General features: G+C 35.9%; 1 protein-coding gene across 1 annotated transcript in view; it reads right to left on the minus strand.

Annotated features, from left to right (window-relative positions):
- Cdc42se2 (CDC42 small effector 2) overlaps positions 1-20,436 on the minus strand; it is an 86,417-nt gene extending 65,981 nt beyond the window's left edge. Inside the window, exon 1 of the mRNA XM_078051152.1 lies at positions 20,296-20,436. The gene's annotated coding sequence lies outside the window, so the exon portion shown is untranslated. The remainder of the gene's footprint in view (positions 1-20,295) is intronic.
- Between the last annotated feature and the right edge of the window lie 5,790 nt (positions 20,437-26,226).

The raw sequence follows: 26,226 nt of genomic DNA on the forward strand, positions 1-26,226 counted from the left end.
TTCCTTCTCAGTGAATCACACTATGATACATGTAATGACTGTTCCAGTCACAAACATGAAAGTCCATACCAAATATTCTTTCTCATTCACCAAAACCATCACCAAGGCAACTGATTCTCCCCCAAAATATATAATTTGAACAGATTCTTAGAATTCCAAAAATAAAAACAAACAGCAATTACTTACTCAAAATCAACTATTTTACTCAAACTGCCTACTAACTCAACTATTTTAATAATGGTGGCTTAAATTTCAACGGTTCCGTGTTATGAGAAATATTGGTTACTTCATTAAAATAAAAACGATGACAAAACACTGCGCTGCTGCACATCACTCCTTCCAGGGTTTGTTTTGTTTTGTTTTTGGTGATGGAGATTAAACCCAAGGGCATTTTTATCACTCATCTACATTCCAGACCTACATCCTACACCCCCAGGGTTGGCCTAGAACTTGCCATCCTCCTGCCTCAGCCTCCTGAGGCTTATAGACATGCACCACCCATGTCCAGCTCCTTCTTAGGTATTAATATTAATTTTCTGAAATTAAACATTTCTTCAACTCTGATCTGACAGTGACCTAAAAGACTATGCTTAACCTGATGAAATAAAACAGAAAAATTACTAGAATTAATAAGTTTAGAAAGGTTACAGGATATAAGATCAGTACTCAAAAATCAATGCCATTTCTAGAGAAAACAATGTTCAAACAATCAGAAACTATAATTCTGTTTTTAATCACATTTACAAGGTCATAAAAATATTCATAAGACAGTAGGACTGGAGGTGTAGCTCAGTGGTATAGCACTTGCCTATCATGTTTGAAGCCCTGGGTTTGGTCCCTAGCACCACCCCTCAAACAAACAAGTAATTAGGAATAAATGGTCCAATGATGTGTAAAGAACACAAACAACTTATATGTATAACTGATGACTCTCCAAAAACTTAACTACTAATAGCAGCTGTTGGCCAGACAGATAACATAAACAGTTAATTAGCACTATTTTATTATGTTATAAATATATATGGTGAGAAACACAAGAGAACTATGAGGGATCACTTTTTACTGCTACATCCAATTTATTGGTATAGTTCATGCAGAGACAAATACTCTCAACCCTTGAATTCATCACAGTAGCAATAGGTGGGGGCAAAAACAAAATAAAACAAAAAAAAAACACTACAGTAATATAGTATATACTACAGTCAATTTTAAACAATTGTGATTTAATACCACATTTCTTTTGTTTTATATTTCTCTTGAATGCAAATGGTACCATGCACTGTCCATGTAAAAAAAGTTTTGGTGTTAACTTTTTTTTTTTTTTAAGATGGACAGAATGCCTTTATTTTATTTGTTTATTTTTATGTGGTGCTAAGGATTGAACCCAGTTCCTCATGCATGCTCTGCCTCTGAGCTACAGCCCCAGCTTGGTGTTAACTTATTATATAACAAATTCATGTATATTTTCTGGTAGTAAATGATAATATATATTACTCTACATATTTTAGGTGCTCATGACATATCTTTTAAAAGTTTTTTTATACAGAAGAATGAAATAGCATTTGTGGTAAATGGATGGAACTGGAGACTATCATGCTAAGTGAAATAAACCAATCACCAAAAAACAAAGGCCGAATGTTCTCTGTGATGTGCAGATGCTAACACACAATTTGGGGGGGAGGGGCGGTAAGAAAAGTCCAGTGGATTACACAAAGGGGAATGAATAGAAGGGATCCTCAGCACCACATACAAACAAAGATGTTGTGTCTGCCGAAAACTAAAAAATAAATATTAAAAATTCTCTCTGTCTCTGTCTCTCTCTTTAAAAAAAAAATGTAAATGGAGAAAGGAACTATGTTCAAACATCAGTGAAGTTAATGGTGTTAACATGTCAATTATCTCCAACTAGAGCAATAGATTAAAATTAATTCCAATCAAAATCTTAGCAGGCTTTGTGTGTGTGTGTGTGTGTTTTCTTTTTGTTGTTTATTGAAATTAACATATTAATTCTAAAACCATACGGAAATATACTTTGAAAAAGAAAACTGGAATCTTTACACTACTTGACTTCAAGGTTTATTTACAAAGTTACAAAAATCAGCAGTATGGAGAAACACTAATAAATAGGTCAGTAAGACAAAACTGAGAGTCCAGAAAAAGGAACTACTCATTTGGTTAACTGATTCTCTATAAAGATGCAAAGGCATTCCGGTGGAGAAAGGACAACCTTTCAACAACTGAAGCTGGAATGATTAGATATCTGCACCTTGTAACATATACAAAAATTAACTTAAAATGGATCTACATCTAAAGATAAAACCTAAAACTGTAAAATTTGCATGAAGAAAATGGGAACTATCATTTTTCTAAGGCACTAGTTTTGTGGCCCTTGGCTTAGGCAAAGATTCTTAGACACACCACAAAAGCATGATCCAAAAAGATAAAAGTAATCAATTAGACCATCAAAATTACTCATTTCTGCTATTTGCAAGACACTGTTAAGAGAATAGAAGAAAATACCTGCAAATCACATTATCTGACAAAGGAGTTGTATTCAGGATACAGAAAGAACCCCAAACTCAGGAATAAAAAAGTTCAATTTAAAAAATGATTATTGCAGGGCTTGGGATATGGCTCAAGTGGTAGCACGCTCACCTGGCATGCATGAGGCACTGGGTTCAATCCTCAGCACCACATAAAAATAAAATAAAGATATTGTGTCCATCTAAAAAAATAAAAAATAAATATTAAAAAAATAAAAATAATTAAAAATGATAAATGAATGTATAACTATAATGCACCAATTTAAAAAGGGGGGAAGACAAATGATCTGAACAGATGATATATATGTGTGTATATATGTACATATACACATCTACAATCTTCACTAAAGATACATATACATAAAATAATAAGCACATGAAGATATGCTCATACTGAAATACAAAATATCCATTAGAATGCCTAAATGAAACAGCAAAGAGAAGCAACCAGGCCTTCCAAATGCTGCTGGGATAAATGTGAGGTGTACAACCATTTAAAAGGAATAATTAGGCAGTTTCTTTTCTTTTTTTTTTTTTTATTTTTTTTTTTTTAGTTATAGGTGGACACCATATCTTTATTTTCCATTTATGTGGTGCTGAGGATCGAACCCAGTGCCACATGCATGGCAGGCGAGCGCTCTACCTCTGAGCCACAGCCACAGCCCTGAATTTGGCAGTTTCTTAAAAAAACACATACCTGGGGCTGGGGTTGTGGCTCAGTGGCAGGGTGCTCGCCTGGCATGCATGAGGCACTGGGTTCAATCCTCAGCACCACATAAATGGAAAATAAAGATATTGTGTTCACCTAAAACTAAAAAAAAAAAAAAAAAAAAACATATACCTGGGCTGGGGCTGGGGCTCAGTGGTTAGAGTGCTTACCTAGCATGAATGAGGCACTGGGTTTGATCCTCAGTACCACATAAAAATAAACAAATAAAAATAAAGGTATTGTGTCCATCTGTAATTGAAACAAAAAACACATACCTGCTACACAACTCCTAGGCATTTGCCTAAGAGAAATGAAAGTGTATATCCACAAAATAATGTTTATAGCAACTTATTGTAATAGATGAGGTAAATTAAATAAGGTCACTGGTATAAGGCTGTCTCCATACTTTCAGTTCCTATATACTGAAGTGCCACTCAGCAACTCAGTACATAAATAAAAGTGAAACCTAACTGACTTAAAGAGTTCAACAGATGGTGAAGTCTCACCCAATCAAAGTCTCACCCAAGCTTCAACTAATCACAGGCTCCACTGATCAGATCATGCCCAAAGAAGGTAAAGGAGATGTAACCAAACTATTTTCATACCTTACTTTCCTTAGTTATCTATAAATACAACCCAGGCGCACCAACATGCATTCTGCCATGTATAATTAGAACAAATTAAATAATTAAGATTAATTTTAAGAAAAAAATTAAAAAGCATGTACAACATATGGAAACTACATCTTTTTGCAACTTAACTTCATGATGAAAAGCATCAGCTCCAAAGTACATTAAGAAGTACACAGGTTGGTTGGTTGTTTTTGTGGTACTGGGAATTGAATCTAGGGATGTCTTACAACTGAGCTACAATCCCAGACCCTTTTATTTTATAATTTTAAGACAGAGTCTTGCTAAAGTTCCCAGGCTGGAGCAGGAGGTTAGCAATGATGGAGGAATGTGACGGACATCATTATCCAAAGTACAAGTATGAAGACATAAATTGGTGTGAATATACTTTATACACAAAGAGATATGAAAAACTGTTCTATTTGTATAATAAGAATTGTGATGCATTCCGCTGTCATGTATTTAAAAAGAAAGAAAAACAGAACAAGGAAACAAAACTCTCCAAATACACCAGTTCAAAAAAAATAAAAAATAAAGTGCCCAGGCTGACCTTGACTTTGCAATTCTGCCTCAGGCTCCTAAGCAGCTAGGATTACAGGTTTGCTATATTGACAAAATAAGAAACAGAGGTAACATAATTAAATTTTAAAAAGACATTTAAATTATGTGTTAATTTAATCCTATAAAAGTCCATCATTTAAGGGAAAAAGGAGATTTTACAGTAATATCCACTAGCAATACTTCACCTACTCAATCCAAAGAAAAACATACTATAAAAGAAGTATCTATAAACATTAGTTTATTTCTAACTAAAAATGCAATACTTTCTGAAAATAACAGAAAATCAACAATTCATATTAAAGGAAAAATTCTTAACAAATCATATTTAAGTCAGACATTTCTAATCTTATCATTTCCAAAATACAGCACATGCAAAGCTTTCTTATCACCTAATAAATGGAAGGCTTCTGTTGAATGTTAGATATTTGGGATTAATTTAGTAGTGCTTGTCATTCATTCTTTCCTACCACTCTCTTACACATGTATTCCTGTACCTTAGAGGTAGAACAGCTTAAAAATAAAATGAGAAGGGCCGGCCAAGCACAGTCACCCACACCTGTTATCCCAGCTGCTCAGGAGGCTGAGGCAGGAGGATCACAAGTTCAAAGCCAGCCTCAGCAAAAGTCAGGTGCCAAACAACTCAGTGAGATCCTGTCTCTAAATAAAATACAAAATAGGGCTCAAGATGTGGCTCAGTGATCGAATGCCCCTGAGTTCAATGCCCGGTATATCCAGTCCTAAAAAAAAAAACAAAAAAAGTATAGCACATAAAATCATGTACATTATGTAATAGTAGATAATAAGTGATAGTATAGTTTTCATCATTATTTTAGAGTATACTCCTACTTATAGACATTAAAAAGAGTTAACTCTATGATTAGTATCTATATCACTATACTCTGGCCTGAATGTACATCATTCCTTAAATCTTAAATGTGATAGGAGAAAACTAGTATTATCATTAAAACTGAACACGCTTCCCATTTTAGTTGTATTTTTATTCTGCAAAGGGTCAGTTCTTAGATTTTAAAATAGACATCTGAATGCATACAACTGTTATGTTATCTACAAATGCTTCTATTTCTAAGGAAATGTAAAAACAAATTATTTTTTGCCATTTTGCTCAGTAATAAATAACTCATTTCAAAAAAATAATTAACTCATCTCAACTTTATTTCAACTTTTACAATAAAAATTTTCTTCAAGTCAAGTACTTTGTAAAATAGTTGGCAAAAACTCACTCTCTTCCTTCGGTAAATGAAAAGGTCACTACAATAGGAGTTCACCTAGATTACTTATATTTCCAGTTTCCTGATTTCAGTGGAGTTTTAAGTGAAATGTCCAAGTGGCTCCCAAGACATTTGAAACAATATAACGGTAGAAAGGAAAAAAGACATATTTAACATATTTTACAAACCAAATACTTTAGGGTGTCACCTCATTTAATCCTAGCAAACCTATTACTGAAAAAGAAAATGAAAATCACAGTGGATAAGAATTTGACATGCAGCAAATACATGGCAACGTTAGGAATCAAACAGAGGTATATCTAATTTCAAAGTCCATTTCTTTCTTCCACTTTACAATGCTTCCCAAGCTCACTGACTCTGAAAATCAGACAACTTTGAATAGCTATCCTGCCACTTACTGTGTGACCAATTTCTAAGCATCTTTAGCGTATTTATGTGCCAATTTTACAAAATTTTACAAAAAACAAAGTCATTATTCACAAAATAAATGGAAAAATGGAAAACTAAAAATGTGAGAATAAAATGAAGTGCAACTAAAAACATACCAATTTTTAAACAGCAAAACATATGAAATAATTCCAAACACCATTTTTTAAATTTATCTCAAAATTCACTTTGCCTTCCAACAAGCAGAGACACATGTACATCTGTTCACAAACACAGTGTAGATGAAAAGCATTTTTTAAAGGACTGCTGAAAGGCCTCATCAGCTACATTGTTTTTTATTCTTCTTTACCACATGTGAGAAGTTTTGAGCAACATATGCACCATCCAGGAAGTAATACTGATGGATAAGAGAAATAGCTACTGAGGAAGAAAAAGACCATAGAGCTTGTGAACAAGCAGTAATATAATACAGAAAAGGACAAAGCTAAGAAGAATTAAAACAAGATATTAGCCATCTACTCCACCCTGGGTAATGGATATCACTATGGTAAGGGAAAAAATTCACTTTAATTATACAAGTCTTACAAAATTCTTGGTTAGCTTTAAAACACTGCTAACTCAAGACTCAAAAAACTAGCTGGGCGTGGTGGCATGCAACTGTAATCCCAGCAACTTGGAAGGCCAAGACAGGAATATCACAAGTTTGAAGCCACCTTTTAGCAGCATAGTAAGACCCCGTCTCAAAACAAAAAGGGCTGGGGACTTAGTGGTTGAGCCCCTTTGGGCCAATCCCCAGTAGCACCAAAAAAAAAAAAAAAAAAAGACTCAAATAACTACTTAACAAGACAGGCTGGCAATTTCCAAATTTCTGGAAGGTATGACACATCAATACATGTATTTATGTTTCAGCAATTCTCCCACAACAACTTTTATATTCATGAAACAAAAATCTAACACTAATGTGAGAATTTACACACTAAAGTTTTCTTTTTCTAAGAACTCCCTAACTCCTCATTCTGACACATAAACTATAGCAATATCTAACAATATTGTCATACTACAGATAGACGTCTTAATACAGATAGATGAAGACCTTCAATAAAACACACTTTTCAGGAAGGGATACAGCTCAGTGATAGAGCGCTTATACAGCATGTGCAAAGCCCTGGGGTGGATCCCCTGCAACTCCCCACTCAAAAAAAAAAAAAAAGAAAAGAAAAGAAAAGAAAAAAGCTTTATTTCTCTCAAATTATTTTAATATTAAGACATTAGTAAAGTCGGGGGAGACAAAAAATGCAAACCCATCTACAGGTCTATATTTTACCCTAGGGCCATTCTTTTTTTTTTGAGAGAGAGAGACATTTTTAATATTTACTTATTTATTTTTTAGTTTTCAGCAGACACAACATCTTTGTTTGTATGTAGTGCTGAAGATCGAACCCGGGCCACACGCATGCCAGGCGAGCCCGCTACCACTTGAGCCACATCCCCAACCCCCCTAGGGCCATTATTAAAATAATTCTATTACATATAGAATCACTGTTTTCATTACGTAGTATAATACAATCAGGCTATTGTATGATGGTAAGAGAGCCTTTAAGAAAAAAATTACTGCTGAAGTAATTCTTGTCTTGAGGTAACTTGCCACATTTTCCACTAGCACCTTTGTTTTTAATCACAACTTTATAAACAGATTTATCCTTGTCAAACAAACTTTTCGCTTTCCAATAAGACCCTTTACACTGAAATAATAAAAAGCAATGCTTTTATAAGATTTGCAAAAGTTGAGGCTGGGATTGTGGCTCAGCGGTAGAGCGCTCGCCTAACACGGGTGGGACCTGGGTTCATTCCTCAGCACCACATAAAAATAAAGGCATTGTGTTGTGTCCATCTACACCTAAAAAATACATATTTTTTAAAAAGTAGGAAAAAAAAGATTTGCAAAAGTGAAATGTTATAGGATACTATGTGTAATAAGATCTTACTTTTATGAAAAAATATTTTCACAGATTTGTCTAGAAGGATCAGGATCAAAACATCACCAATGATATTAGGGTTATAAGATTAAAGCTTTTTTTGTTAGCTTAAATGTATTTGCTGATGCTCTTCATGATATATGGTTACTTTACTTAGTGCTTGCCCATAAGAGAACAATTTAAGATAAAGGATAAGAGAAATGAGTTAAAATACAGTACGTGTTGCCAGTAAAATCCCCTGAACCCAACAAAGATCAACTTTTAAACAATAAATCTACTCTAATAGGAAAACAAAGCTCATAACTTTGTATTTTTACAGAACCAGAAACATAAGGGTGGGAAATGGGTTGGAATGTCCAGGTGACCATAGGAAAGAAACTACTAAAATTGAGAAACAAGACAAAATTATTTCACTGATTCAGCGACACTAATTGGTAAAAGAAATTGAAGTAGCAGAAAGTAAATGATCAAAGAAAGATGCAAGCACATTGAGGGTGACAATGGGAAACAAGGAAAAATGAGGGGGAAAAATAAAAAACAACCTGAACTTAGGAATAGTTTAGAAAGAAGTTGATAATGATATACAACAAACTGAATCAGATCTGCTTTCTTCATCAGACAAGAAACACCTTTCAACAGGCTCATTTAAAGTTTAACAACAAAACCAAGAATACATGGAAGGATCAGAAGATCTTTTGTTCCTGTTTTGAGATGAATTAGTTAAACAATTAGATATATAGTGAAAGAATTAATATTCAAACATAATGATATTCAGTTTTCATATATTCAATAAATTTAGAAATAATTATCAAATATGAATTCAGTAACAATACTTTTAAAAAAATCACTGAGCACTCCAATGAAATTATTTTTTTAAATATTTTTTTAGTTGTAGATGGACAAAATACCTTTATTTATACATTTTTATGTGGTGCTGAGGATTGAACATGCAAGGCAAGCGCCCTGGCACTGAGCCACAATCCCAGCCCTGAAGAAATTATTTTCAAGTCGCTCTACTAGGTTAAACCCTAAAAAAATTGCCACAGCATTTTCAATAAGCTCCTTTCATTAAAAAAAAAAAAAGCTGTTACTATTACACAGAAAGTCTGGTCACACTTCATGTTTTTTTTTGTGTATCAAGCTCAAATATAGGTCTCAAAATTTAGGACGGATTTTCAGCATGCAAAAATTTATTAGTCCTGTCAGTACTGTACGTACATCTATTTACTTTCCTCTCAAAAGGGAGAGGTACATAAATCTATTTATTGTATTTCCATGGCAAACTAGCATCTAGCTACAGTAATATATATAACTGTTTAGTAATACTTATTATATAGATATACATATTTGTGCTCTTAAATAAAAAATGATTTACTATACATAAATACATTTTTTTAAAACTGCAGTTTAACATAGGTAATAAATGAGAGTTCCAGGGGCTGGGGTTGTGGCTCAGTGGTACAGCGCTTGCCTAGCATGTGTGAGGCACTGGGTTCAATTCTTAGCACCACATATAAATAAATGAATTAAATAAAGGTATATCAACATCTAAAAAAAAATTTTAGAAAAGAAATGAGAGTTCCAGGGAAATTAATTATATGCAAACTTTTAGTATTCTGCTGAGACCACATTTTTTTTCTCTAAGCTGTTGGTCTTATTTCTGGTTGGGCAATTAAAAAAACATCTGTTGACAAAGGTGGCTGAGAAGTTCTTGAACAAATAGATTCTTCATAAATCAGCCTAAATATGTTTGTAGTTTTGTGTAATATGTGATTGCATCCTTACTGATTTGTCTTGTGGGACATTTATGTGGCGAAAACATGGACTTGATTTTCACAGCTAGAGGAGTGTAGGTGTTTGTGTGTATATATACATCTTTAAAGTTTTTGTAATATATAGATACAATTTAAATTTAAACTTACCTTGGTATCTTTTAATTTCTAAGCAATAATATCCATAAAAATCAGCTTTGGTAGTTTTATTTCACATTAAAATGAACATTATAATTTTCACAAGTCTATTTACATGACAATTAAAATTTTGGTTGACACACTAGAAATGTTTGTAGTTTTGAAATTATCTTTTTATTTTATAGACTAGATCATCTTTATTAAAATTCAACACTGACCTACCAGAATTCATATGTTAGCATTTCACATACGAAAAACCTATCTTGGATTAATAAGATTCTTGTTTTTCAAGTTCAAATCCAGACTCAGCAATAGTTGAATGCGGGCTAGGGATGTGGCTCAAGCAGTAGCGCACTCGCCTGGCATGCATGCGGCTCGGGTTCGATCCTCAGCACCACATACAAACAAAGATGTTGTTTGTGTCTGCCGAGAACCGAAAAATAAATATTAAAAAATTCTCTCTCTTAAAAAAAAAAAAATAGTTGAGTGCCCATAAGCTCAATCCCCAGTTCCAAAAAAAAGAAGAAGAAAAAAAAAGCAAGATCCCTGTTTTTGAACTGGTATATACTAAGTTTACTTTGGTTATATTCATAGTTTAAGGCCTGCCATACTGTACTACTTCAACTGTGTAATGTTCCATATGTATTGTGAAATAATAAATAATAAAATGATTATATTGAGAAAAGTCAATGCAATTAATAGGTGAGATCTGTCTCTCAGGGGTCATTAAAAGAGTGCATAGAAGTATACATTCATTCATTCTTCTTCCTGTTTGTTTTTGTACTTGCAGTGCTGGGGATTTAATCCAGGGTCTGGCTCATGTTCAGCATACACTCTACCACTGAGCTACACTGCTGGTCCATTAATTAATTAATTCATTCATTCTGTTCAACACATTTGCCTAAAACTTTGAAACATATATTTGAGCTGTCTACAAAAAAAAAAAAAAACAAGTACTGCCAGGCTTTCTTCATAGGAGTAACAGCTTTTCATTAACAAAAATTTGTTGAAAAAGAGAAAAATAACGAGGTTTTGGCTTTCGATCTCATTTGAGCCAATATCCATGATAAAAAGAAAAGCCTAACACAGTGTAACTTCAAGTATTTAAGTCCATGCAAATCAACAATACTCAGAATTCAAGAAACATAGCTTAAAAACATAGCTTATAAGAAATATGAAGGAAACCCCCCAAAATTTTAAGTATTGTTACTCTACTTCCAAATAAGCCTTTTCTTTATTTCATTTGCCTTTCCTCTATTCATTCCTTTCCTGCCTCTTTTCTCTATCTCTTATCATTTTACTGGGTCTTTTCCCATTCCATACCCAAAAGCTGACTACAAACTCACCTTTTCTTCTTGTAACTAAATTTATTTCTACTTAATTTTAAGTACTTAATTTTCTGCTTTAGGATAAATTCAGATACTTTTAGTTATAGGACTGAACACACAAGCTGTTACCAAACACAGCACAATATAAATGCCCACCATGTACCATCTATTGTTCTGAATACCAGGAATTCTGCAGTGAATAAAACAAAACTCTGTTCCCCACCAAGGATACTAAAAAAAACCCCTGTGTTTGGTAGGTTTAAGAAACTTCAAGGAGGGGCTGGGGATGTGGCTCAGGTGGTAGCGCGCTCGCCTGGAATGTGTGCGGCCCGGGTTCGATCCTCAGCACCACATACAAACAAAGATGTTGTGTCCGCCGAAAACTAAAAAATAAATATTAAAAAATTCTCTCTCTCTCTCCTCTCTCTCTTTTTAAAAAAAGAAAAAAAAGAAAGAAAGAAAGAAAGAAAAAAACTTCAAGGAGCACTGGGATTGTAGCTCAGTGGCAGAGCACTTGCCTACCAGGTGTGAGGCACTGGATTTGATCCTCAGCACCACATAAAAAGAAATTAAAAAAAAAAAATAAAGGAATTGGGTCTATCTACAACTAAAAAACATAAAAGAAACTTCAAGGAGACCTATGTGGCTGAAGTAGAGTACAACAAGGAGAAACTAGTAGGACCTGAATTTAGATGCAGGAGGTATGGATTATGGAGGGTTTTGCAGGCATTGTAAGTATTCTGGTTTTTATTCTTAATAATATGGAAAAATCACTGAAGGGCCCTACCATAGGAGTAAAAGAACTGGACTTGACTTAACTTTTCTTTTTTTTTTCTTTTTTGTACTGGGGATTGAACTCAGGGGCACTCAACCACTGAGCCCCATCCCCAGCCCTTTTTTTATATTTTACTTAGAGATAGGCTGGCTTTGAACTTTGGATCTGGCATACTCCTGCCTCATCTCCTGAATCGCTGGGATTACAGTGAACTTTAATTTTAAGAGGATCACCCTAGTTACTGTGTTGAGAATAGAAAAGAGTAGAAGCCACAGGAAAACTAGAAAGAGTCTATTAAAATTATACAGGAAAAAAATGACACTTGCTTAAGAAGTGCCAGCACTTGAAGATAGCAAACTGTGATTACATTTTTACTTAACATAGCTTTTATGGTAGGTAAAGCACAAGCTTTCATGATATGTCATTTGATTTCATGATATGTCAATGCGGGAGTATGAGAAAGAAAGAATATTTACTAGGTTTTTGGTCAGAGAAATTGAAAAATGGAGCTGAATTTAATATGATGAGGAAGACTAGAATGGGAACAATTACTGGGGGAGGTGCTAACAAGACTTCAACTGCAACAAGTTAAAATAGGAAATGCCTATTAGACATCTAGTTGGAAATGCCTAGTAGGTAGATGGATTCCAAAGCCTGAAATCTAGACTAAAGAGAAAATTTTCAGTTTGAAATACATGATATTTCTAACTAGATAGGATGAGATCACAAGATACTAAATATAAATGTAGAAGAGATCTAAACATAGAGTCCTGGAACATTGCCTCCTGTTTAGAAGCTGAGGCAAGAAAAGGAATCAGCAAAAGAAACTGAAAATAAGCAATAATACCCCAAAGCAAAGGGGGAAAGGTTTCAAAGGAGAAAGCAATTAACAATTACATCAAATGCTGCTATCTCCACTGAGCTTATTGTGGAGAACTGTCTAGGGAATTTAACACCAAGAAGGTCACCAGTAATCTCAAAACAACAACAAGGAAAGCAGTTAGTGGAACAGAAAAGGAAAAAAATTTTAAGACTGACTGTAATGGATCCAAAAAAGTCAGGGAGTAACTAACTGATAACCAAAAATATAATGTTTTTGAAGAGCTATAACTGAAGAAAGATATATTATTGAGGAAGTTTTTGTTTCATTTTTTTAAACACGGAAGATATCTCAGCATTATCTGCATCTATTTTCCGACAGGAAAAATCCAGTAGAAATGAGAAAACAATGCAGCTCGTTGGCATGCAGGAGGATGAGATGAATACTGAAGCAAAGCAATGTCCTTGACATAAGAAAGAGGATAAAAGCAAAGGCAAGAGTAGAAACAAAGGTGACAGAACAGTAGAAAATGCAGAGTATGGGTGAAGATACAAGAGAATATGATTGCTTTCATTTTTAATATACAGGAAACAAGGTTGCAGCTGAAAATAAAGGAACAATAAAAGTACTAGTGAATTGAGGAGAGAGGTGTAAACTAGTCTTTTAGGGAAGAGGAAGAGTGATTCAACCAGGGAAATGTATTAGGATTATAGGACTGGGGCAGCATGAAGTCAGCTTAAAGTCAGTAGTCATGAATTTAAAGGGAGACCTGGGTCAGCACAGGTGTACATGCAAAACTGCCCAGGTGGAGACTGAACTAGATGGAGAAATGGATATAAAGGGTATAGGGGTGAAAGGGTGGCTAGTTGAGTACAATGAAAAAAGAGGTACAGGGTACTGAGGGTGTATGAAGAGAAAAATAGTGGCCTATGGCTTCAAAGCAAGGTAAATAAGTGAGGATATGGGGGGGGGGCTTTGGACATTAAAAAGATGGCATAGCAGTAGATTCAAAGTTCCATAAAAAAATACTATTGAAGTGAAGGTACCTGACAGAAAGAGTTGGAAAGACAGGATGCTGACACCCCAGTGAAATGCTTCAAACTACGTTGTAGGAGATAATCGTAATAAAGTATGGGTAGTTCTGGTTAAAATGTTACTGCACTACCTTAAAGGCTAAAGCAAAACTTTTCCCTGGGCTAAGTGAGCCTGCAGATGAGGCAAAGTGGAAGACTAAACTGGAGCCAGGGAAGAAGTTTATCACAGGAATTGTAGCTGACAGTTTCCATACATGAAACCCCAGAGAACACCATTCCCAGCACAATTAAAGACACATTCATCTTTGAACAACCTGTTCAACGTGGCACAAACACCAGATCACAGATGAGCCACCTTAAAAACCTTACCTTTTCCCCACCAAGCTGGACTCTGAAAAGGTGAGGATACCTTATTTTTGAAGAGGAGCTGGCAAAGAAAAATGGGACACTGACTACGATACTTCCTCCAAAGCATGCTCCTAGATCTGTAGCAGCTAGAGTTCTAAATTGTGAACAAGCTTGAATCCTGAATACTATACTGAAACTGGACTTTCTAGAAACAAAAGTAATACTTGTATTGACAGGTGAAAGAAGACGTTTTATTATCTAAAAGTGATCAGAAAGCTATCTGATCTTCTAAGACCTCTTCTAAGATCTTCTAAGAGGCAGGGTGTAAAAGCATAGCGGAGAATAAGTTGTTTTCTGCTTAAACCTTATTAAGTTCTACCACTATCTACGGACATCATAATTTGACACTATAAATAAGGTATCAAACGAATGAAATGCTATGTAGCAAAAACTCATAGCAAAAACTATGTAGCTTTATAAAGCAAAAAGTCAAAGCAGATTACTTATTAAACCAAATGAAAAGTAAGTTTATCTTTTAGTACTTATTGCATACACAATTCTATCATGGAGATTCCATAAGAAATCTTAGCATGAATTTAAGTAGGTGAGCAACAAAAGGCAACTATCTGGGCTCATCAAATATGCCTGGATTTAATGTGAACACATGTATGCTTTCCAGGAAAGGGGAGTTTGTTTTACTATGATTTATTGTGACTAAAATACATTTATAGTTATTTTATAGTGTCAGGATAAAGACTTCTTACCAAATCTTTTGGCATTTCAATTCAGAAACTTCCTTTGGACAAGGTCCCAGAGAGTTTCAGCTATATCCTGCTCTGTTCATTATTTATTAACATTACAAAAGATTCAAATATAGCTAAATATTGAACTGAGGCATCAGGATGCATAAAGTTAATAAGTTAAATTTCAAGTTTTTCTAGGTTGTATGAAAAAAAAAATGTCCTCTCCTAATTAACAAGTTAAACATTAACATGAAACACAATGTTTCACTCAGTTACTCTTAAGAATGCACAAGGACTGGAGTTGTAACTCAGTTGTAGAGGACTTGCCTTGCAAGTGTGAGGCACTGAGTTCAAGTTCAATTCTAGCACCACATAAAAATAAATAGACATTGAGTCCATATATAACTAAAAAAAAAAAAAAGAATGCATGAAGGAACAGGCGCTGTGGCAAACACTGGCAATACCAGCGGCTCAGGAGGCTGAGGCAGGAGGATCAAGTTATCATATGATCCATTAGTTTTATTTCTATGTGTACCCAGGAGACTAGAAAATATTTGTCTGTATAAAATCTTGTAAACTATTATATATATCATTTATAATATATAGAAAAAATAGCCCATTACCTAGTTAAATTGATAAACAAAATGTCCTATCTTCATATGAAGGAATGTTACTGTACCATAAAGAGTGAAGTGGTGGGGCTGTGATTGTGGCTCAGTGGTAGAGCGCTCGCCTAGCACGTGCAAGGCCTTGGGTTCGATCCTCAGCACCACATAAAAATAAATAAAGGTATTGTGTACAACTAAAAAATAAATATTAAAAAAAAAAGAATGAAGTGGGGCCAGGCATGGTGGCACATCCTTATAATCACCAGCAGCTTGGGAGGCTGAGACAGGAGGATCACAAGTTCAAAGCCAGTCTCAGCAAAAGTGAGGTGTTAAGTAACTCAATGAGACGCTGTCCCTAAATAAAATACAAAACAGAACTGGGAATGTAGCTTGTGGTCAAGTACCCCCGAGTTCAATTCCTTGGACCCCCAAAAGAAGAATGCACGAGGAACTGAGTTTGTCCATCAGTGGAAGAGCACTTCTCTAGCATACATGAATCCCTGAGTTCAATCACCAGCACCACCACCAAAAAAATAAAAAGAACGTATATTACTTATATCTATAATGTCTCGGAGACAGACTTAAACCATTACTAATATTTAACACTCAGTATAATCCTAAAATATTCCCTTCATGAAAATTCCGATTAAGAACACTACAATAGGGGCTGCAGTTGTAGCTCAGTGATAAAAGTGCTTGCCTAGCCATGTGTGAGGCACTGTGTTCCTCAGCACCACATAAAAATAAAATGAAGGTCTTGTATCCCTCTAAACTAAACTAAACTAAAAAAAAAAAAAAAAAAGCTTAAAAAAGAACACTACAACAGATCAAAATCAACATGCATTTCCAATTGTACAGAAAAATCTTACAAAATCTTCTAGACTCATCCCAAGCAGACAAGAAAACTAAACACTTTCATGACTTGAAAGACAATTGAGACTTAAAAAATATAATAGCAACCTGTTTTAGATAATAAATGAGAAATTAGTTAAAAAGCCCTAAAATGTTTTATATTAACATTTAACTGATAAACTTCTATAATCTTTTATAGATGAATATGGGTACAGATGCAATATGTCACATAAGCATTATTCTTCATCATTTTATTACTTATATCTGAGTAAAGAAATTTATCTAAATCTAAAATCATTCCAAATTGTTTCTAAAAAGCATTACAAAAATTAACTATCTCCTTCAACAGATACATAAACCTCAACTAAAAAAAAAAAAAAAAAGAAACCACCAACATTTCCAATATTCCAACATTTGTAAAAAAATAATAATCCTGGATTTTGGCCTCAAACATCATGAACTACTCCAAGGTAAGAATATTTAAGAATATATATATATATGAGACAGAGACTGAGAGAAAGAGAGAGAGAGAGAGAGAGAGAGAGAGAGAGAGAGAGAGAGAAAGAATGAGAGAGAATTATCATATTTATTTATTTATTTATTTATTTTTAGTTTTCGGCAGATACAACATCTTTGTTTTGTATGTGGTGCTGAGGATCGAACCCAGGCCGCACGCAGGCCAGGCAATCGCACTACTGCTTGAGCCACATCCCCAGCCCCTTAACAATATTTTTAAATATATAAAAATAATCATGAGTTCTTATTTATTGGAAAAAATATTTTACCATGTCTCAATGCTGCTGACTGTCAAGATGTATAATATATAGAAATGCTTATCAAGTGAAGTGCTTATCAAAAAAAAAATATATGTATGTATATATATATATATATATATATATATATATATATATATATATATATTTGTGCCTGGCACCTGGCACTATTCATTTAACATCTCACAATTTGTTTAGTTTACACTGTTCTTTACCATCTCCATTATCATTCACTATAACGATTCTCATCAACATCAGACCTTTAAAGAAAAGTCTATGCACTGATAAATCAAAAGGGTACATTAAATTCAAAAGCTAACTATAAAAACATCAGTAATCTACAATATCCTATAACGATCATAAATGACTTTGTGGCATATGAATTTGGACTTCTGAAGTGGCCAAATATAATGAATAAATTGTACTGTGTCATTTAATGACAGGGAGACAGAAAAAAACGTGTCATTAGGCAATTTCATCCTTGTATGAACATCAGAGTACACTTACACAAACCTAGATGTTTTAGCCCACTTTGTACCTAGTAGTATATACAGTCTGTTGTTGACTAGAAAGTAACTGTGTGACACAGGACTATAGTGTTTTTAAAACATATATAAATAAATGCTAATCTCATCCTCTTTTTAGTAAGAAACTTTATCACACCTGTAATAGAGGGAAAGTTCAAATATGGAATCACAAATTATTATCATAATCCTCCCCTTTTTAGCACTATCAAGTTAATACTGTGTTTGTATATGATAAACAAAAGGCCAAAATAAAATTTCTGAAAAGTTGCTTTATTTTAAAACTTTTTTTTTTGGGGGGGGGGGCTGTGTTGGAGATCCAACCTATGGCCTAGCACAGTTGCTAAGCAAGGACTCTACCACTGAGCCACATATTCAGTCTGATAAAAACGTTTCTTATAGAAAACAAGTCCACTGTTTATCCTTGGGAATTTTTAAAGACAAATGATGTTACTACAAAGATGTTTCTTTTTTTATAGAAAGCATACCCATCAGTAATCTACCCTTCAATAAACATACTTTCCCCAAACCATCTAAAATCAGGGGGAAAATAAGCATATTACTTTGTTGAACTCCTTCCTTCATTTTAAAATGTTGACAGATTTTTTATTAACTGACAATGTGAAAGTGTAACCCAACAATCTTAGCCCTAAAAAGTTATTTATTAATCTTTAAACAGACTTATGAATGGACACTTCCTATAGTTCACCTGCCACCTTTCCCAAAAGTAGGCACTAGGGGTTTAAGACAGTCCCCAATGGCCAATAATAACAGAAGAGCCAGAATATGGAGGCACATGCCTGTAATCCCAGCAACTCTAGAGGCGGATAATTGCAAGTTCAAAACTAACTAACAATTTACAGGGCCCTAAGTAACTTAGTGAGACCCTATCTCAAAATTTTTTTAAAAAAGTAAAATAAAATAATAATGATGATGATGATGATGAAAGAACTTTATGTTGAAGTTTTAAAAAATGATAATTGTGGGTTTTGTTGGCATCCAGAAATTCAACACCCAACACAGGTCTCAGCACATAATAAATGTCTGATGATCGGTTTTGCCAGTGATACCCTTTAATTAGATTAGTGCAACCTTAGTTCTCCTCCCTCTACCCCTTCAGTGTTCTTCCTTGATCATAAAGCCAGTCCCTCAAAGACATAACTTTATTCATAACGAACTAGAAAGCTCCATCTCAAACTACAATTCAAACACCTCTTTATCTTCTCCAGTATCCTCAAAGGAAATAAGGGTTTGTTTGTTTTTTTAACTTTTTTCCTAGTTGTGTACGGACAGAATGCCTTTGTTTATTTTCTGTGATGCTGAGGATGAAACCCAGTGCCTCACACATGGTAGGCAAGTGCTCTGCCACTGAGGTACAGCCCCAGTCCATAAGCCCTGTTTTAAGAAATAGAAAATGTGTGCCAACTTCTCTCAAGATGAAAAACTTCACATTTCAATAATAAGTGATTATTCATCAACAGTACATGTTGGGGGGTGCTGGGAATATAGCTCATTTGGTAGAGTGATTGCCTCACATGTACAAGGCCCTGGGTTCAATCCCCAGCACCACAGGAGAAAAAAAAAAAAAGACATAGTAGGTAAAAACCAAAAACAGGCAGATAAAATGACGGGTTCCAACGTTTTTTCCTTAATCTGAGTCTTCAAAGGGTATGAGCCTAAATCTTACTTGATGTGAATCAGCTTTGATGTTTCAAGATTCATTCATTCAACCAATATTTTATTGAGCATCTACTATATGTCAAGACCCTTAACACATTTAAAGTTTTTAATTACCACCAAATTCCTCTACAAAACCTTATCATTTCTGCAGCCAAAGTGGAATCTCAATGCTGCTGCCTGTATATATGAAGTCAGCCTACGGGGCTGCTTTTCAGCTATAAATGCGACGTCAGCTAGCCGCTACCTACCACACCCGTTACCAATGATCACAACTGAAGCATCCAGCTCTGGGTAAAACAACCTGTAAGAGTAGTCCGAGCTCCTCCAAGGTGACCAGGGCTTCCTCTCCGGGGGCCCGGAGCAGGAACCTCCGGCGGAACGCGCGGGGAGCCTCGGGCGAATCCCCGGGCTCCGGTGCCGGAGGTCCCCGGCCCTCCAAAATCTGCACTTGGAGGACCCGGGCCCTCTCGGCTCGCGCCACCTTCTAGACTTGGAGACCTGCAAAGTTGGGGGGAGGGGTCTGCATTTCCATTTTACATCAGGCGGACTGTTGGCTGCCTCAACCGCCCGCCCGCCTGCCCGCCCGCCCGCCTGCCGTGAATTCTGAATAGAGCACGTAAGCATTCCTCAGAGCAAATGGAAGAAAAATGAAAGGCAGGGTCCTCGGGCATGAAGACCTCGCCCAGACCTGAAAATGGAGCCGCAGGCTCAGCCCACAGCCCGCAACGCGCGGCGTGCAGGGCCGGGCCGCGCTCGCCCCGGAGTCCTCGGGGCGGGGGTTCAGGGCTTCGAGTCCTCGCCCGAAGGGCCGCGAAGGTGAGGCGTGGGGCCGGCGTTCCACTCACCGTCGCCTTTGTTTCATCCGCTAGCTCCAGCTGCAGCCGCTCTGACCGTCGGCTCCGCGGCTCCTACAGTACCCGCGCCCGCAGCTGCGCTCCCCGGCGCGCTCGCCGCTTCCTGGCCCCCGCCCTCCCCGCCCAGGCTCGCGCGCGGGTGGAGCCAGAGGCGGTGCGCGTCCCTGGAAAGGCAGGAGGCCGGGCTTCTTCGCGCAGCTGCAGCTGCCTTGGCGAGGCCCCGCCCCCGGCAGGCCCCGCCCCGTCCGCGGCCCAGGCAGTCTCCGCCCCTTGCCCCGCCTAGGGAATGGACTAGCTGGTGGCTCTGGAGACCCCGAAGATCCGAATCACTCGGGATTGGAAGCCGCCTGTGAGGATGGCGGTGGGCCGAGAACCGGGGCTGGAGCCCGAATGGACACCCCGGAAAATGGCGAACACAGTGGGGCTTGCGGGAGCCCCTGTCCGCTCAGTTAGGCCCCCGACCCACGCACCTCCGAGGCAGAGCGGAGGGGCGGTACCAGCGCGCGATTTGGGGCAGCGGACGCGCGGGCGAGGGAGCATCTGTGCTGAGTGGGCGGTGGAACAAGACATCTCTCAGCGGTGGCAGTTGAGAGATGCCACGAAATCCTCCGGTTACTGTTTTTTTGTACAAGATAGAAGTCGGAATCTTTGCGTCAATCATTTACTGGCTTAAGGCCAAGAACATCCACCTGGCACTTGAAATGTGTGAAAATTACTTGTCTACTGGACCTCTGTGACTCCTTTAGCTATATATTTTATATGTCTCAGAAACTGAGAATGAGTTTCGTGTGATCTAGCCCATACTCCACTGAAACGCCTACCAAACTTTTATCATGGGTTGAAAGGAAAGGGAAAGAACCAAATACCATTAAAGTAAATTTTCAAGTATAAGCTACTCTGAATACAATTTTGTAATGCACATCTCATTTGATAGCAAGACCTAATTGCTTGGTTGCTCAGTCCAAAAACTTTGAACTTCTCCTTGGCAACTCAGTTTTCACCTGCAATCTGTCAAGAGAGTTTGTTGGATGTACTTTCAAAATAAATCAGAATCAGGGTCTAGAACATTTTCCCCTTAATGTCATTTTCACCTCTTTTTCTTGCTTAAATATCACTTTAACAAAGGTCAGCCTACTGACGCTGTTAAAATAGCTACAGCCCCACTCCCATTCTCAATCCTTCATACCTTGTTTGCTCTTGTTTCTTTCTTGCCATGACTCTTACAACAGTCTTTGTAACTTTTTTATTCCATATGTTTTTCTTTTAGTATCTGTCTCATCAAGTAAAAGCTGAGATTTTGGTCTGTTCTAAGTGCCTAGAAAAAAAATGAAAATTTTTTAAATTTTCTGAGAATAAAAAGAGTAAAGCAACAAAAAATGACCAATTTTTCATTTTAAATTTGCTATTGGTTCCAATTTCTATCAGTTAACCCTAAGACCCTAATCTATATCATCCCATAAGCATTTTATTTTTTCAGTTACCCAGAGTACAGTGATACCATTTATTTACATTTAATGCAATTTTTTGACCAGTGATATCCTGGTATCCTATTTTACTGAATAGGAATAACGTGATAGGGCAAAGGAACTTTACTGATGTGATACTCAGCAGCATATTGTTTCTAAAAATTTCTAAGGCAGAAGAAGCAGAAAATTACTGAATTTGATGTATATGTTGTTTTCATCCCTTTGAATTACAAATAAAGTTTGAATGCCTTAAGTAACATTTCCTACCATTATTAATAAAGGGTAAAATTCATTATGTGAGTATATATTTTCATATATTTCATATTTTGTTTATTAAAAAACATGATTGAAGAGTATGACAATTTCAATTGCTATTGTCAGTAGAAAAAAGTCAATTAGGGACAGTTTGATTCATAATACCATTTCTGAGAGAGTATTACTCAGTAGTATATTCATAGCATAGGCTCTTGAAATATTTAATTAATCCTTTATGATTTAAAACACTGTAAAGCTCTTCATCGTGTCAGATTAGGCCCCAACTTCCTTAAGACTCCTATAGTGCAAGAAATAAAATCAAGAATCAATAAATGGGATGGATTCAAATTCAAAATCTTCTTTTCAGCAAAAGGAACAATCAGTGAATGGGAGCAAATTTTTACCACATGCATATCAGAGCACTTATCTCTAGGATATATATAGAATTAAAAAACAAATAACTCAATCAATAAATGGGCTAAGGAACTGAACAGACACTTCTCATAAGATAATATACAATCAAAAAAAAGATAATATACAATCAATCAACAAATATATGAAAAAATGTTCAACACCTCTAACAATTAGAGAAATGCAAATCAAAACTACTCTTAAGATTTCATCTCACTCCAGTCAAAATGGCAGCTATTAAGAATACAAACAACAATAAGTATTGGTGAGTATGTGGGGGAAAAGATATACATTGCTGAAAGGACTGCAAATTGCTGTAATCAATCTGGAAAGCAGTATGGAGCTTCCTTAAAAAACTTGCAACCACCATCTGACCCAGCTATCCCACTCCTCAGTTTATACCCAAAGGACTTAAAAATAGCATACTACAGTGAGGCAGCCACATCAATGTTCATAGCAACACAATTTACAATAGCTAAATTGTGGAACCAACCTAGATGCCCTTCAATGGATGAATGGATAAAGAAACTGTAATATATATATACACAATGGAATATTACTCAGCATTAAAAGAGAATAAAATCATGACATTTGCAGGTAAATGGATGGAGTTAGAGAGTATCATCCTAAGTGAAGAAAGCCAATCCCAAAAACCCAAAGGCTTAATGTTTTCTCTGATATGTGAATTTTGATCCATAATAGGGGTTGGGGGGGAACATGGGAGGAATGGAGGAACTTTATATAGGGCAAAAGGAAGGGAAGGGAGTGGGTATGGGGAAAAGATAGTGAAATGAGGTGGACATATTACCTAAGCACACGTATGAAGACACGAATGGTGTGACCCTATTTTGTATACAACCAGAGACATAAAAAAAATTGTGCTCTATATGTGTACTATAAGTTGAGATGCATTCTGCTGTCATGTATAACAAGTTATAATAAATAATTTTTTAAAAAAAGGAATGTTAGGGGCTGGGGTTTTGGCTCAGTGGTAGAGGGCTTACCTCGCACGTGCGAGCCCCTGGGTTTGATCCTCAACATCACATAAAAAAATAAATAAATAAGTGAAATAAAGGTGTGGTGTCCAACTTCAACAAAAAAATAAATATTTTTTTTAAAGAGAGAGTGAGAGAGGAGAGAGAGAGAGAGAATTTTTAATATTTATTTTCTTTTTACTTCTCGGCAGACACAACATCTTTGTTTGTACGTGGTGCTGAGGATCGAACCCGGGCTGCACGCATGCCAGGCGAGCGCGCTACCGCTTGAGCCACATCCCCAGCCCAAATATTTTTAAAAAAAGAAAAATAAATAAGGAATGTTAAAAAAAGAAAAAAAAACCTGTAAAGCTACAGACTATGCTTTACAATTCAAAATTTTTAAGTAAAATTAAACTATATTTATTTACCAAACCACTGATAATATATTTCATCAATGTCAAAATATAGTTTGTAGGGGCTGGAGTTGTAGCTCAGAGGTAGAGCATTTGCCTTGTACATGTGAGGCACTGGGTTCAATTCCCAGCACCACATATAAATAAGCAAATCAATAAAGGCCTATCAAAAACTGAAAAAAAATTTTTTTAAAAAAATGTAGTTTGTAATTACAAAGTGCCAAATAATAATTTTTCTAGAATCAATAATATGATGTGTCTGCACTGTCCTTAAAATTGTTGCCAAGTAAAATCTTGTTCCAAAAGAACAAGAGTAGAAAATAGACACTATTCATAATTTATTCACATAGTATATATCAAAAATACTGATAAGTAAATGCTACTGTTACAGAACAAAAGAAACTGTTTGGAGCGATTACTAGTCCATAATAAGTGGAAACATTATCACCAAGGGCAATAGGAAGCAACATGTTGGTCCAACCCACTGCTAATCAAGTAGCTGCCACACTGACATGATTTTGCAATCTTTTACTTAAATAAATTTTCCTTCAAAAATCTTAAAGCAAATGGATTTTTCCTAAAAGTATGTTATTAATATTTTTAAACTGCTTTCCAAAACTCGATGTGACCTCTTTTTCCATGTTTAGAGGAGTTGGTATCTGGAGTTCATGTCCAAGTCCTGCTGTTTAATTAGCTAGGTGATGCTGAGTAAAGTTCTTTTTCAATCTAGCTTACTCTCCTAATTTATTATTATTTTTAAAATACCTTTTATAGTTGTAGATGAACAGAATGCCTTTATTTTATTTGTTTGTTTTTATGTGGTGCTGAGGATTGAACCCAGTGCCCCATGCATGCGAGTCAAGCGCTCTGCCATTAAGCTACAGTCCCAGCCCTATTCTCTTAATTTAATAGGACCAAGAGTAGCCCTGCTTGGAGGACTATTGTAAGAAATCATTGAGAGAATTCAAGAAAAAATCTTGTCCCTGGGCCTGGAACAGGCTAAGCAGCCCCAAAAGAGACAATTACATATCAAAATATCTTTAAGTTATATATCAAGATAATAAAATATTCAATTAAATGATCATTTTTAAGAGGCACTAACATTTCTTCTATCACCACAATGTGCTGGGTGGTTTTAGGCAACAAAGAGCTACAACTTTAGGAGAGTTTTACAGTTGAATGTTTATCACATCTCTTCTGATTTAATAGTTACTTGTGACCCCTTTCATTCTCAATTGTGTCCAGTTTTGATGCTCAGTTATATGGTATCTCTTAATGAGAAGTACAGGCAAATGGTTTGGGACATTGAGGGGAAGCCATCCATTCTGTGAAAGCTATACAGACTTAAATGGCTTCTCTTTTTTCCCTTTTTGTTGGCAAGTAAAATCTTGTTCCAAAAGAACAAGAGTAGAAGAAACTTTGTATTTATTTACTAAACCATTGACAATACATTCATCAATGTCAAGATGTAGTTTGAAATTACAAAATACCAACAACAATTTTTCTAGTAGGCCCTGGGGCTAGAACTCAGGGCCTAACGAATGCTAGGTAAGCTCTCTACCACTAAGCCGCACCCCCCAGCTCTTAAATTGCTTCTTGAAAGGTACATCTGAATTGGCCAGGTGAACCAAATAAAAGAGGAAAGGATGATGTCATTAGGTCTTCTATACTTGTGCTTTGGACAATAACTAATAAAAAATACTTGGTAAATCACATTGACCGATGTTAGATGAATTACTTTGAGATTTAGTTTTTTTCATGAAGATACAAAAGGGATACTCCAAGAAATAAATGATAAAACACATATTTTCTTATTTATACAACATAAATCTTTTAAGCACCTATTAGGCATACACGGTCCATCTTTGGTGTCATTGAAGGTAACAAAAAATTATGATACAGGCAGGTAGCCTAAAACTAGTGGCAAACATCAAATATTTTAGCTAATTAGTAAACAGACACACAGCAGATGAATTATAATTTAAGAAGACTGAGAAAAATCGGGAAATCCACAGAACTTATTGAGAAAGAAAATGCACAACTCAGAAAAGAGCTCTTTCTGTGACTAAAACAGCCAAAGGTGGGATAGGAACACAATTCAGACTTGACTTTACGCTTCTTCTACCTAGAGCTGACCCTTGCTGCTCATCAAACCACAAATATTCACTGAATGCCCACTGTTTGCCAGGTAGCATACCAAGAGCTGTGGGAAAGCTCAGGGTAAAGCAAGGTCTTTGTTTCCTAATGAAATGTCACACAGCAGCATTTGAATAACTAGACACAGTAGCCTTATGAATTTAGTCAAGGGATCAGTGAGGTCTGTATTGGTCAGAAAAGACTCCTCAGAGGGAGGGGAATTTGAGGAGGACCTCTGGGATGAAGGTAATTAGCTACTCAGAA

This window comes from Ictidomys tridecemlineatus, chromosome 1, assembly GCF_052094955.1.
Source record: "Ictidomys tridecemlineatus isolate mIctTri1 chromosome 1, mIctTri1.hap1, whole genome shotgun sequence".
Taxonomy (NCBI): Eukaryota; Metazoa; Chordata; class Mammalia; order Rodentia; family Sciuridae; genus Ictidomys; species Ictidomys tridecemlineatus.